The following is a 15,187-nucleotide window of genomic DNA, read 5'->3' as shown; positions in this document are numbered from 1 at the left end:
ATAGCAGCCTTCAACTACCTGAAGGGGGGGTTCCAAAGAGGATGGAGCTCGGCTGTTCTCAGTGGTGGCAGATGACAGAACAAGGAGCAGTGGTCTGGGTTGGGGAGGTCTAAGTTGGATATTAGGAAAAACTATTTCACTAGGAGGGTGGTGAAGCACTGGAATGCATTACCTAGGGAGGTGGTTGAATCTCCTTCCTTAGAGGTTTTTAAGGCCCGGCTTGACAAAGCACTCACTGCCACAAGTACTCCTCATTCTTTTTGGGATGATTTAGTTGGTGTTGGTCCTGCTTTGAGCAGGGGGTTGGACTAGATGACCTCCTGAAGTCTCTTCCAACCCTAATCTTCTAGAATTCTATGAAAGCCCAAGCACAGGGCTGAATGACACTATAAGGTGCTGTCTTTCAAGTGGCACACAGAACTGAGGTCTGACTAGCCTTATTAATGCCCAGTTAGCCTTTTTGTACTAGAAATACAGATGTTAAACTGAAGTTTTCTGGTCAGATTTCATTCTGCCAACTTAATTTATTTCTGCAGTTTCAAATGGATAGAGTATTCTTCTTCACTTCCCACCCTGAACAGCTGTGTAGTGTTGAGTGAGGTTAAACTGCTGCTACATTTCACCCAACAGATGGCTATTTTTTGAATACTTGTATATTTTTTCAACGATGTTTTGGGATACTTTGGGATGAAAGGTGTTAGAAATGTAAACTATTATGTATAGCTATCAGTGCATAGTACTCCCCTGTGTGTCAGTTTAGAGGCTACAGAAGAATGTAGAGCTAAATTTTCCACTGTGGCTGCCATTGCAGATGCAATGGGGAGAAAGGACTGGTGCAGCATCTGACCATCAGTTCTCAGAAGGAAAAATGCGGGGTAAAAAAATTAAAATGACAAAATATGAGCACAGAAAAATGCAGGTACAATCACATCATATGGACAAAAATGAGAATTGCACTGATCTCCGTACAACTGATTGCAACTGGCATGCCAGGTGCAATTTGAAAAATGAGCTCACAATCGGAGATACTAAGTACCCCAATAGCCAGTTACAAGAGGCTCCCCAACTTTGCTCCAGCTAATGTGGAGCATCTTGCATTACTTGTCCTGACCAAGGACTTGCTCCAGTTCTCTGGCACCAGGAGGGAGATGTCCTCCAGTGCCCAGCACCAGATTTAGGGTGCAGCTGGAAATACTTAACAAAAAGTTAAATGTCCCATGCTCAGTGGCAGAACTGAGGAAAAAATGGTGGGATATGAGAATGGAGAGTCTTCCCCAGCTGTGGGAACAGCTGAGTCCAAGTATCACCAAAGTTGTCCACTATCAAATAGTCTAGAAGTATTACAACTATCCACCGTGTGTATGTCTACTAAGAGCCATAGCACTACACACACTGTGGCCTGCATCACTCTGTTAATGTTTTCTGCATTTGCTCAAAATGCCTAAACCCGAGTAGGCACTTCAGTTACCTGTTGAATGAAAACCAGAAAATACTTTAAAAATAAACTATTGCATCACATATGTTTGAATGACAAACAAAAAGGAGTGCCACTATGGAAGTGTGACATGGTGCATGTAACTGGCAATGCTTAAGCAGTATTATATCACCAAGTACTCACAAATGCATCCAGAGAGCCATTGCTGTCTTTACATCTGTCACCACATGATATACAGCCTCCCCGTATCATCTAGCTCACAGTGTACAAAGGCAAGGAAGGAGAACATCAAGAATCAAGAACACATGCACATAAGACGTGGTGTATCTGTCACTCTGGCCTCCAGAAAACGTTACAAAAATGTAAACTACCACATCAAAAAAGGCTCATCAGACACATGTAGTCAACATTCACAATCGACTAGTTATGTCTTTTCTCACAGATCCTGAGGAATCCACAGACACTACTCAGCACCAGAACAGTGAGGAGGATCCCAGGAGACAATAGCCCTCTGTGACGTTGCAGTCTATATGGTTTTATAAAAATATGCTAATGAGTGAATATAATGTAACTGGAATATGCTTCATGCAAAAAGTATCTTGTAAGGTATCATTACAAAGCTTATATGCTACTGAGTGTGATCATCCTATATGTACATATGTACCACTCTTGTATCTGAAACTAGAAATATGAAATATAACTCTGATGGCCTATTGTAATTATGCAAAATGTGGGCCATTAGTGGTGGTTTGGAATCTTGATGACTCCCATTAACCAGGACAATTGTCTGCAGATGGCTGTGTTTACCTGTAAGTCTTCCCGTATACATGTGTGCTGGCAAGTGGGCAATGAAGTCTTGCAGTGACATGTGATCAAGTCACCCGAACTAGAATCCATCTTTAACCTGGTGTCTTTCCATTGAGAAAGAGAGGGTGGGAACCCAGAGAGGGGCAAAAGATATATAAAGGGGTGAAAGAGAACAAAGGGGGAGGAGCCATCATGAAGAATCCCCTAGCTACCACCTGAGCTGGAACAAGAGCTGTACCAGGGGAAAGAATTGTGCTCAGGCCTGGAAAGTGTCCAGTCTGAGGAAAAAAACTTACTGAAGCATCTTTGAGGGTGAGATTATCTGTATTCAGTTTGATTAGACATAGATTTGCACATTTTATTTTATTTTGCTTGGTGACGTACTTTGTTCTGTCTGTTATTACTTGGAACCACTTAAATCCTACTGTTTAGCCTCTGTTCCTTATACTCAGTAAAACTAGTATGGGTGTCACCATAGAAAAGTCTGGGAACCCACTTCCACAATTCATCGAAAAGGCTGAATAGCAGGTGGGAAAGTTGGAGTGTGACACTCAGAGAGCCAGTGACTTTTCAACAGTCATGGGTACACTTGGGTATGGTTCCGGGTCTACTCTCAGAAAAGTTAAACCCACACGACAGCTGAAGGCTTATATTTCAACAACTGTGCAAGGAGACTCCCCTCTCCCTGCTGGTGCAGGGTACCTTCCATGAATACAACACAAGAGATGAGACGAAGCATTGGCATAATTGCTCCTTTTCATAATTTAGGAATATAGTTTTTGCAGGTTTATGATAATGAGCATGAATGGGGAACTTTTTAGCATACTTAACTTCCCTCTCCTATTTACATCTGAAACTCAACACAGGCACATACCTGAACTCACATTTTCACCAAGCCTGTCCTCATCACAAGGGCACGGTTGCCAGGGAAAGAGAAGAAGTATATTCTGGTGGCTTGGTGTACAGCATTATGCATTCCCTCTGTGGGAAGGAGGGGATTTGGAACAGGAGTTGTGAGCTGGGTCTCTAAGAGATTAGCTCTCCCTCCTGCAACATAGAAATATTTTTTCCAGGAAACGTAGGAATTGCCTACCAGATGCAAGAGCCGTTTATGGGACAACCTGGCCCCCAGAGAAAGTTTCCTCTTAATTCCTGATAGCTAGAGATCCCACTCAAACCTTTTTATTTTTTTTAGGTGCTTGGACAAGATCAGCTCATGGATGAAGAACAGGTGGTTGAAGCTGAATCTGAGCTTCCTTCAACCAAGGGAAACTGAACTGTAGCAGCAAATTCTTCCAAGTGCTGTCTTCTGCCCAAAAGTGTGGGGAAGCACATACTTTTAGAAATGCATGACATTTTATCTGGGAAGCAGGTAGGTGTGAAAAGGCTACGTGTGTCACGTGTGTCACACAAAATGTCTGATATTTGACAGGTCTGAATGTAAACCTGAGATGTGGCACTCCCTCTCTATTAAATGTGCTTTTGGTTTGCTGTTTGTGACCAAAGTCTATATGTATTATTGCCCTGGGTGATTCATCAAACTTATCTAAGAAGTTAGCATATGTAGGCAAGAGTTAATATTTATACGCTGATCTAGGACTGACATTTCCAATCAGTAAGGGTGTGACGCAGATCAGGCAAAGTCAAATAACCAAAGCCTAACCTTCCATTTGAAGACTCATTTGCTGGTGCCTGGATTGTTGCAACACTGAATCCACTGTCACTATTACTTCAAGCTCGTAGGAAAGCATGATGTAATAATTGTAAGAGGGAGTGCTACACGGATATGAATTATTTGGCTTGGTTTAGGTTCTACATTCCTTGTGCTTTAAACAGAGTAATTTGTATGTTGATTTTTTTAAATGGTATTTCAGAAGACAAGCCACTCCCACTCCTTATCCTATTTCCTTCAAAGAGTCCTTGTGAGTGATATTTAGAGAGGTGGTAATCTTAGCGAAGTGGAGCTCATTATTTGTTTTTTAAGTTCATGAAAGTTCACATTTCCTTTGCATACTGTTGCATGTCTCTCCTATAATCCCACAATTAAGCTTTTGTCCACACAGAAAAGTTGTACCATTCAAACTGATAAAGTTGTACAGCCCCCTAATGTGGATGCAATTGTACTGATATAAAAAGTTCCTAGCAGTATAGCTTATTCCTGTACAGGAATGGGAATAAGCTATAACAGTATAAGGCACCTTTATACTGGTACAGCTGCATCCACACTAGGGCTTATATCAGAGTATAATCATTTTAGTTTAAAAAAATATCACCTAACCAAAATAATTATAACACAATTAAGTTTTTTGTTATAGAATCCTACTTTTACAATTTAGTTGTGTGGAGATAATATTTTTCAGCCTTTTAAAACACGATAAAGGAAAAGTGAAAAGCTTTGTAAAAATGTTAAACTAATTATTAACTTTAATCAGTAATGATAAGAAATTATGCACCAGAGCCTGAGCTGGTGCAAATTGGTGTCACTACATTGACTTCAAAGGACCTTTGCTTATTTATACCAGCTGTAGGGCCAAATCCTCAGCCATGTAGGGATGTGTAGAAATGAGATTTATTGAGGGGCTGGGGATGATAGGGTCAATTGTTCCAACAACTAATTAGATCATTTAAATGATTATAGGGCTAAGGTTACTGACTTATAAGTAATGAATAAAGAGAGAGAAATCCTAACAGTCAGGGCATATCTAGACTAGAATAAAGGTTTGGGGTTTTGTTTTTTTTCTTAACTGTAGTTAACTGTGTGCTATAGACCGCCGGGATCAACCCAGGATATGGATAAAGAACTATTTAATGTGTTTAGGGAAGTAAATACTAATAGGAACTGTGTAATTATGGGGGACTTTAATTTCCCAGATATAGATTGGGGAACAAATGCTAGTAGCAATAATAGGGCTCAGATGTTCCTAGATGTGCTTGCTGATCAATTCCTTCATCAAGTGGTAGCTGAACCGACGAGGGGGGAGGCCATTTTGGATTTGGTTTTGGTGAGTAGTGAGGACCTCGTCGAGGAAGTGGTTGTAGGGGACAACCTTGGCTCCAGTGATCATGAGCTAATTCGGTTTAAACTAAATGGAAGGAGTAACAGAATTAAGTCAAAGACTAGGGTTTATAATTTTAAAAAGGCTAATTTTAACAAATTAAGAGGACTGGTAAGGGAAGTGGATTGGGCAAACATATTAATGGATCTAAAGGCAGAGGAAGCCTGGGATTATTTTAAGTTAAAGCTGCATGAGCTGTCGGAGGCCTGTATCCCGAAAAAGGGAAAAAGGTTAGTAAGCAAGAGATTTAGACTGAACTGGATGAGCGACCGTCTCAAAGGGGCGATTAGGAAAAAACAGAAAGCGTACAAAGAGTGGAAGAGGGGAGGGATCAGCAAGGAAACTTACCTTAGTGAGGTCAGAGCATGTAGGGATAGAGTGAGAAAGGCCAAAAGCCGTGTAGAGTTGGACCTTGCGAGGGGAATTAAAAGCAATAGTAAGAGGTTTTACAGCCATATAACTAGGAAGAAAGCAAAGAAAGAAGTGGGACCGCTGAAGACTATAGCTGGAGAGGAGATTAAGGATAATCTAGGCATGGCACAATATCTAAACGAATATTTTGCATCAGTGTTCAATGAGGCCAATGAAGGGATTAGGAATATTAGCAGCATGACAGAGGGGGATACAGGAGGGGGGATTACCATATCCGAGGTAGAAACCAAATTTGAACACCTTAATGGGACTAAGTCGGGCGGACCGGATGATCTTCATCCGAGAATATTGAAGGAATTAGCGCGAGAAATAGCAGGCCCCTTAGCGATAATTTTTAATGAATCCGTAAACTCAGGGGTTGTTCCGTTAGACTGGAGAATAGCTAATGTGGTTCCTATTTTCAAGAGAGGGAAAAAAAGTGACCCAGGTAACTACAGGCCTGTTAGTTTAACATCTGTAGTGTGCAAGGTCCTGGAGAAAATTCTGAAGGAGAAAGTAGTTGAGGGCCTTGAGGTCAATGGCAATTGGGACAAATTACAACATGGTTTTACCAAAGGCAGATCGTGCCAAACCAATCTGATCTCCTTCTTCGAGAAAGTAACGGACTTATTGGATAAGGGAAATGCGGTGGACCTAATATACCTTGATTTCAGTAAGGCGTTTGATACTGTACCGCACGAGGAATTACTGGTTAAACTGGAAAAGATGGGGATCGATATGAAAATCCAGAGGTGGATAAGGAACTGGTTAATGGGGAGACTGCAGCGGGTCGTATTGAAGGGTGAACTGTCAGGTTGGAGGGAGGTCACCAGTGGAGTTCCTCAAGGTTCGGTTTTGGGACCCATTTTATTTAATCTATTTATTACTGACCTCGGAACCAATTGTAGGAGTGGGCTGATAAAGTTTGCAGATGACACAAAGCTGGGAGGTATTGCCAATTCGGAGGAGGATAGGGATATTCTGCAGGGAGACTTGAATTACCTTGTGAATTGGAGTATCAGAAATAGGATGAAATTTAATAGTGAAAAGTGTAAGGTGATGCATTTAGGGATGACTAACAACAATTTTAGTTACAAGCTGGGGACGCATCGGTTAGAAGTAACGGAGGAGGAGAAAGACCTCGGGGTCCTTGTAGACCGCAGGATGACTATGAGTCGACAATGTGACGTGGCGGTGAAAAAAGCCAATGCGGTCTTGGGATGCATTAGGCGAGGTATCTCTAGTAGGGATAAGGAGGTGCTGCTTCCGCTGTACAAAGCGCTGGTGAGACCTCATTTGGAGTACTGTGTGCAGTTCTGGTCTCCCATGTTTAAAAAATATGAACTCAAACTGGAACGGGTACAGAGAAGGGCCACTAGGATGATCAGAGGAATGGAAAACCTGTCGTATGAAAGGAGACTAGAGGAACTCGGGTTGTTTAGCCTGACCAAACGAAGGCTGAGGGGGGATATGATTGCTCTCTTTAAATATATCAGAGGGATAAATACCAGGGAGGGAGAGGAATTATTCCAGCTCAGTACTAATGTGGACACGAGAACGAATGGATATAAACTGGCCGTGGGGAAGTTTAGGCTTGAAATTAGACGAAAGTTTCTGACAGTCAGAGGGGTGAAATATTGGAACAGCCTTCCGAGGGAAACGGTGGGGGTGAAGGACCTGTCTGGTTTTAAGATTAAGCTAGATAAGTTTATGGAGGGAATGGTTTAATGGGATAACGTGATTTTAGTCAAAGGAACAGCGTGCCATGGCAGGTAAATAGTATAATGGCTAATGAGGGTCAGGCTGGAGAATCTTGCCTACGTGCTCGGGGTTTTACTGATTGCCATATTTGGGGTCGGGAAGGAATTTTCCTCCAGGGTAGATTGGCAGAGGTCCTGGAGGTTTTTCGCCTTCCTCCGCAGCATGGGGCAGGGATCGCTAGCAGGAGGATTCTCTGCTAATTGAAGTCTCTAAGCCACAGGATTTGGGGACTTCAACAGCAGAGTCAAGGGAAAGGGTAGGGACGGCTTTGTGGCCTGCATCATGCGGGAGGTCAGACCAGATGATCATAATGGTCCCTTCTGACCTTAAAGTCTATGAGTCTAAGTATCAGAGTAGCAGCCGTGTTAGTCTGTATCCGCAAAAAGAACAGGAGTACTTGTGGCACTTTAGAGACTAAACAAATTTATTTGAGCATAAGCTTTCGTGGGCTACAGCCCACTTCATCGGATGCATAGAATGGAACATATAGTGAGGAGATATATATACACATACAGAGAACATGAAAAGGTGGGAGTTGTCCTACCAACTCTAAGAAGTTAAGCCTCTTGGTAGAACAACTCCCACCTTTACATCTTCTCTTTATGTGTCTATATATCTCCTCACTATATGTTCCATTCTATGCATCCGATGAAGTGGGCTGTAGCCCACGAAAGTTTATGCTCAAATAAATTTGTTAGTCTCTAAGGTGCCACAAGTACTCCTGTTCTTTTTGTAGTTAAGTAGTCAACTTGAGATAGGGTACATCCACACTTAAAATGTTACAGCAGCACATCTGCACTGCTGTAGCATTTCAGTGTAAACACCACTTACGCCAATGGGAGGAGTTCTCCCATCAGCATAGGTAATTCACTTCCCTAACACTGTGTACACTGGGGGTAGAGAGATGTAGCTATGCTAATGTAACTTCCCAGGGTAGACCAGCCCATAGCAAAGACCATTCTGCTGAGTACATACAACGCTGATGCAAGTAGCTAAGTATGCACCTGCATGAGCAATATACTAAGCTGTGACCACTTTACACTGATGTAATTCATGTTGACCAAAGTTTGTAGCATAGACATGGCCTGACTTCAGGAGACAGAGTCCTGTTCATGCATCACTAAGCAAATATAGGTGCTACCTTGCAGCCTGAACTTAGATGCCTATCTCCATGAGAAGAGAGGGACTTAGGGCACATCTTCCCATCTGCATCTCCTACTGGTTAGCTCAGTCTAGTGTGCTGGCTTTTGTAGATCACATTTTAAGGTGCCTGTCTCTTCCCATTCATTGTGTAGGGCGTCGAGGCACCTAACTCAGGCTTTGTGGATTGCAGTGTTGTTTCTGTGATTTTCTAAGATCCTGGAAGTTAGGCATCATGATGCTGAGCACTGCAATGCCTAAGTCTCCAAGGCCCAGGTTAGGCTAGTGTCCTGGAGCCTGAGGGGCCTGCAACCCCACAGCAGGCAGCATAACTTCTGACCCCTTCTCTCTCTTAGTCATCTTCGTTTTCCTGTTTATACATAGCCTCAGCATGAGGCAGGTTACTCCTTGATTACTTCCATGCTTTCTGGGCCCTGAGCACTAGGCTGTCCCATAAGTGGTAGCACACCTCACCATATTCTGTAATTAGAGCATCCAGAGAGAGACCTTCACTGAAATAACAGTTTTAGGAAACAAATTTCATTAAATTAGTGCAAGCTTGTGTGCAGACCCAGCCCTAAGATTCAGGCAATTAAAATAGGCTTGGATAGCCATTACTCTAGCCTAGACAGTCTCGCAAAATTGACACAGTTATGATGTAATTTTAAAAAACTCATCTTTTAGATTCCTTTTTAGCACAGTGTTCCACTGCTGTATTTCACAGACTCTCAGGGCCCATAACATGGCGCTCTGAGCAACTAGTCAGAGCCAGGGTCACAGTTGGTCAGTCCTGCCAAAGGTCAAAGCCAGATTTAGAATCCAAAGCTCCACCGAGGGTCAATCCAGAGTCAGGTCCCACAACAAGGTCAGTACCAGGGTGGGAGCTGGTAGCCACACCAAGGATTAAGCCAGAATCAGAGTCGGAAGTCACACCAAGGGTCAAGCTAGAGTCAGTCACCAGAATTAGGTCAAGGAACCAGGAACAAAGAGCAGGAACCAGGCAAGAAGGCAGGAACTTGGTCTCAGGGGATCTGATCATCATCATCAGGCTAGCAACAAGTTACTTGGATAAAGTGGGGATAGGAACAGGAAGCTTTATGCCTAGTTGTGTCCAATCAGTGTCTGCTGCTTGTCATCTGACCCAGCTGAGTCAGTGGACATAGCCTCTGTCATGAGGGAGGTGGGGTACTCGCTGCAGTTCTCTCATTTGCCTTTCTAGAGTGGTGGCACCGAAGGTAAGGCTCTTGCTTGGCAACTCCATGAGACTAGGATTGAGGCATATGGCACCTACTCCAGACAGCTTTCCAAGATCTAGTCGTATACCACTGGCAGGAAATCTCATCTTATTAGAGCTCTTAGTATGAGCGTGACTCTGAGAAAAATTTGCTATTAAAGAGGCAAGTGGCATGCAAACAGAGTTGCACAAAACATTAAGGGCTACGTGTTAGGTGTCACTATTCACATCACATGGGACAGCATCTCAACAGCTCTGTCTGGACCATAGTTGTAGCCATGGTAACTAGACAGGGATTTTGGTTTCCAGTGGGTACCAGATGGTTCACTGTCAGAAAGTGTCAGTGTGCATGTGTGGTAAGGCAGAAAAAAGAAAAGGAGAAGTACCCATTGCCAGAAAAGATGTACAAAGCAAAATGAAATCAATGACCCTGCCCATACTGCTGGGTCAGAGAAAGCATGGATGAGATGTAAACACAGGCAGCTGATTGTGTGAAGAGACAGGGAATCAAGAAGGAGAACGATAGCAAAGAATGATTAAAAATCATGCAAACAGTCAGTACCACTTCTTAAAGTCCCACTCATTGGAAAAAAAATTCAGTCTCCCAACCCTTCTTGTGTTTACACTGTGCAAAGTTGTTTGTTTAATTTGTTATTAAACAATTTCTTACTTCCAACTGCACTTAATATTAATTATAGTATGTGGCACAAATGTTTTCAGTTAATCACATCTTGCCATTTCAAGATTATTCATAAGTTTTAAATCTGAAATATACCCTTTTATAAAATGGTAATTGAATGCTACTGAACCTTAAGCTTTCAACTACTGTAAGACCCAACATAGAAAAGTTGTGTTCCATTGTAATTTACAGTTTGGGGGTTTGTTGTAATTTTGTGCAAACAGGCAATCAGGGACCACTAAAATACAACTAGTTCTATTGGAAAAGCCTGAAATGAATTTACATAATGGGCTGTTGCTCTAGTAGTAATTTAGTGTGGCCATAAACTGTAAGCAGAAACAAATTTTAAATGAGAAAATGGCAGAGTGCTACACTAGTTTTATTTTCTAGGACTGGAGAAGGGAGTGGGGGGAGAATTCCACCATACAGATCTGATTTTCGGTTGATTTCCTTCTGATCATTTATTGAACAATCCTACATAATTAAAAAGAAATGTTAGCAAATTGGAATAGACAAACTGGTTTGATGACAAACCAAAATAAGCAGTGAGGGAGATTTTGGTCACTAAGCAGGAGGCAACTGGGACTTTTGGCACCTGAGAAGGACAAGAAGTGATTTGGGATTAAAGGATGAGCTAACATTAAAATTACAACTTGCCTTGTCCACCCACGGATTTCAAACAGGGGTAAGTTAACATGTTAGACACGTTTTTTCCTAGGGCAGACATGGCCTTGAGACTAAAAAGCTAGATTTTTTTTTTAAATAAGCAATTCATTGGTCAGAGTTAAAGTTGCTGTGTCGTGACAATATTTGCAGTTTTCATGCTTGATAAGTAAAATGTCCTTATTTGGTTCATGGTCAGTATAAGATTTATGATGGCCTTAAGTCGTTTCCTTGCTTTTATTTCCTTGGTTTTAGCTTTCACTCATTCAAAAAACAATGGATCCAACAGTGGAGGAGAGGCAGGCATTAAAGATGAAGATCAGAGAGAAAAGGGAGCATTCAGAAAGGACAGCAGGGCCTAAGAGCTACAGAGAATCATAAGTTAAAAAAACTGAAGGTCGTTAAAGGAGTGGGTGATCAGATGGATGAGAGAGGGGAGTAAGCAATATTAAGGGAGGGTGACATAATAAAATAAAGCGAACATGGAGATTGAAAGAGCAATTCTTGGTTAAGACCAGGTCGAGAGAGGGAGTAGATCAAAAAGATGACTTAAATGAGGAAGTTGAGGGGCTGAGAATTCAGGTGGGCTATTGTGCAAGTTGAAGTCACCCTGGATAAAGCAGAAGTTGAGATGAAAAGAAGACAGATGTCAAAGTTAAATAAGACAATGAGGAGTCAGGTCAGTAATAGATGATGGCCACACGAAGGAAAAGGGAGCAGAAAAATTGGATGGAAGCAACTTCAGAGAAGGAAGGTGTGTGGCAGTTGAGTAGAGGGGAGGTGAATGAGAAGAAGAGGGAGAAAGGGAACCTATTGCTTTAGGTCAAGTGGAGAGAAAGAAAGAGAAGATAATTGAGATAGCATTAACAGAAGCTGAGTTAGAGGGGGGTGGATTTCTGTGAGAATAAGGAGGTAACAGGAGATAAAGAGTTCATGGCTTGTAGAGTTTTAAAGAAGGAGCACAAATTGTAGAAGGAGCATGAGATGGGAAAAATTAGAATGAATCGTGGCTGCCTATAGACAGGCAACAGAGAAAGGAAAGTCTGAAAGAGCACTAGGATGGGAGAGAGGTCACTAAAGTAAGACTGAGACAGGAAATGGAGAAGTAAGAAGAACACTGAGAATGAGCAATGGTGGGAGAAAGACTGGTGCCATAACAATGAGAAAAGAAGGTAGTAGGGCTCATGTGGGGGTAAGAAGTGGAGTTGGAGGAAGGAGACGTTGGTATAGGGATGGAGTATAGAGAGACTCAAGTAAGGAAGAGGATACAGGGTAGAGTCCTGAAAGTACAGGACACATGGTGAGAAATAAATTAGTAGAAAACTTCAGTAATGAAAGAAGCACAGAGGCAGACTAAACAACAGTTTAGAGTCATTATATATGACAGATAATGTGCCAGCGATAATAAATATAGCAGACAGCTTGTATAACAAAACAATTAAAATCGCAGGAGAAAGTGACATGAAATGAAATGAAATGAAATGAAATGGGCATATAAGTAATTTCTGGGCTGCCTCTGTGAGCAGGAGCCAGGCAGTGGGGAGTGTGGGAGACTGGTGGGGAGTAGTAGGATCAAGCAGCCCTTCTGTGTTCCTGGAGCAGCCCCCGGGGATAGGCAGAGTAGAACTCAGATAAATGCCTTGTTTATAAGTGGTGTTTTAAGCCCAAGAACTAGACAGCAAGAGAGCCTAGATAGGTGGGAATCAGAGTCTTCGATACTCCCAGAACAGACCAATGTAAATATTGTTCCACCCATATAATCACTTTTTCTTCAGCCATGTTGATTTGTAACTGACTTTTGGCATGTAATATTTTCAACAGCCATATATCACCCTCATAAGAACATCTCAGGTTTGATCATGGATACGTAACACTTCTATTACACATGAAGCTCTCTGACATGAAAGCATTGTACAAAGGAAGAACCCTACATCTGTCTCCAGTGTAGTTTAGTGGCTAACGCATCAGAATGGAAGCTAGGACTCCTGGGTTCTAGTATTGACTAGCTGTGTTGTTTAAACCTAAGTGACTTGGCCAACATTTTCAGGTATCCATTAATTGTGGGTATCTAACTTTAGTTCTAAATGGTGCTGAGCAGCCATAACTCCAAATGAAGTCAATAAGCGGGAAGTGCTCATCACCCTGATGATCAGGCTCTAGTTGTATTGAGTAGGGCACTAAAAAAAAACAAAAAAACACCACAGTGGAGACAACGTCTGAAAATGTTTGTCCTAAAGCTTTCTGTACCTTCATTTCCTCATCTGTAAGAGGGTACCTTAGAGAGGTGTGAAGATTACTTTATAATGTACCTGGAGTCCCTCAGCTGAAGAGTGACTTGCTGCCTGTGACAAATGGGCCTTTCCTTGAAAAAAAATGTGTATGGCAGAGAGAAAAAGCGTCCTTCCCCAACTAGGCACAACTCCATCCACAAACTTTCTGAAGATTCAAGAAGCAACACAGAAAGAAGGGACTGCTTCCCTTTTCCCCCTTCTAAAAGACTGCTTCAGCCAAGACATCCCTAACTGTATTTTATCTACTTGTTACACTGGCCACAATGAAAAATACCCCTGCCCTAAGGTTATTGGAACATTCTGTTCTTATGACCTATTCAGAATTTACCCACAGTGAAGCTATAGGAGCCTACCCGATAGAGAAAGAATCAAATCTGTTTCTTCTTAAGACAACAGTAAAATGTATCAAACCACATCAGCCACACCATCAAGGGCTCATTCACCTGCACATCTACTAATGTTATATATGCCATCATGTGCCAGCAATGCCGCTCTGCTGTGTACATTGGCCAAACCGGACAATCCCTCCGCAAAAGAATAAATGGACACAAATCGGACATCAGGAATGGTAACATACATAAGCCAATAAGTGAACACTTCAATCTCCCTGGTCATTCTATTACAGATTTAAAAGTCACTAGCATTGAACAAAAAAACTTCAGAAACAGACTTCAAAGAGAAACAGCAGAACTAAAATTCATTTGCAAATTTAACACCATTAATCTGGGCTCGAATAGGGACTGGGAGTGGCTGGCTCATTACAGAAGCAGCTTTTCCTCTCCTGGAATTGACACCTCCTCATCTATTATTGGGAGTGGACTACATCCACCCTGATTGAATTGGCCCTGTCAACACTGGTTCTGCACTTGCGAAGTAACTCCCTGCTCTCCATGTGTCAGTATAAAATGCCTGCATCTGTAACTTTCACTCTATGCATCTGAAGAAGTGAGGTTTTTACCCACGAAAGCTTATGCCCAAATAAATCTGTTAGTCTTTAAGGTGCCACCAGACTCCTTGTTGTTTCAATAAAATGTAGAAGCTGAATATGGTTTAAAATTACAGAATCAGTTTCTTGTTCTGGTAAGCTGGGAAAAGCTAGATTTCATGTCCCTTCTAGGGAAAATTGTGGCAGATTTAACACAGTATTTCCTTGCTGTTGTCTGAACCGTGATTTTTTTCACTATTTCTGTGGCAGAGCCCAAATCCAAAATCCTTCTCACAAGCCACAGGTTGTGCTTAAGAAACAAAGAACTCTATTTTAAGAGAGGCCTGTTTATTTATTTTAGGAGAAATAGCACAAAATACAGTCTCTCCTGTTTTCCAGAGAATAGACTGCTAGAAGAAACACCTAACTTTGGCAGTGATCATGTCAGTCCTCCTAAAATAAGTAGCATTGGATTGGGTAATCCTCCAAGGAAACTGTACTGAAAATTTAGTAGGTTGCACTCTTCCATCTTATTCAATGCTCAAGCACAGTGATAGTGGGATGCTTCCTGCTCGGGGGTGCCATCTCTCAACTGAAACCCAAAACTGGGGTCCTGACCACATTTCCTTATTAGAAATCTAGCTTCACTCTTTGTAAAAATAGGAGCGTCAGGCCCAGTGCCCTGGCCAAATCCTAGTATGGGTAATTACATTCCACCCATCTACTACAGTGGAAAGGAGAAATATATTCTGTAACAGCAGCAAGAGCACACGGGCACACTAAAC

The 15,187-nt window shown here is 42.0% G+C and overlaps 1 protein-coding gene across 1 annotated transcript in view; it reads left to right on the top strand.

Annotated features, from left to right (window-relative positions):
* The window catches only part of C1QTNF4 (C1q and TNF related 4), a 146,562-nt gene that overhangs the window by 19,605 nt on the left and 111,770 nt on the right, over positions 1–15,187 (top strand). The window contains exon 2 of the mRNA XM_024108326.3: positions 3,438–3,614. The gene's annotated coding sequence lies outside the window, so the exon portion shown is untranslated. The remainder of the gene's footprint in view (positions 1–3,437; positions 3,615–15,187) is intronic.

This window comes from Chrysemys picta, chromosome 4, assembly GCF_011386835.1.
Source record: "Chrysemys picta bellii isolate R12L10 chromosome 4, ASM1138683v2, whole genome shotgun sequence".
Classification (NCBI taxonomy): domain Eukaryota; kingdom Metazoa; phylum Chordata; order Testudines; family Emydidae; genus Chrysemys; species Chrysemys picta.
Note: the sequence above shows the minus strand (reverse complement) of the source record. Positions and strands in the feature narration are given on the sequence as shown.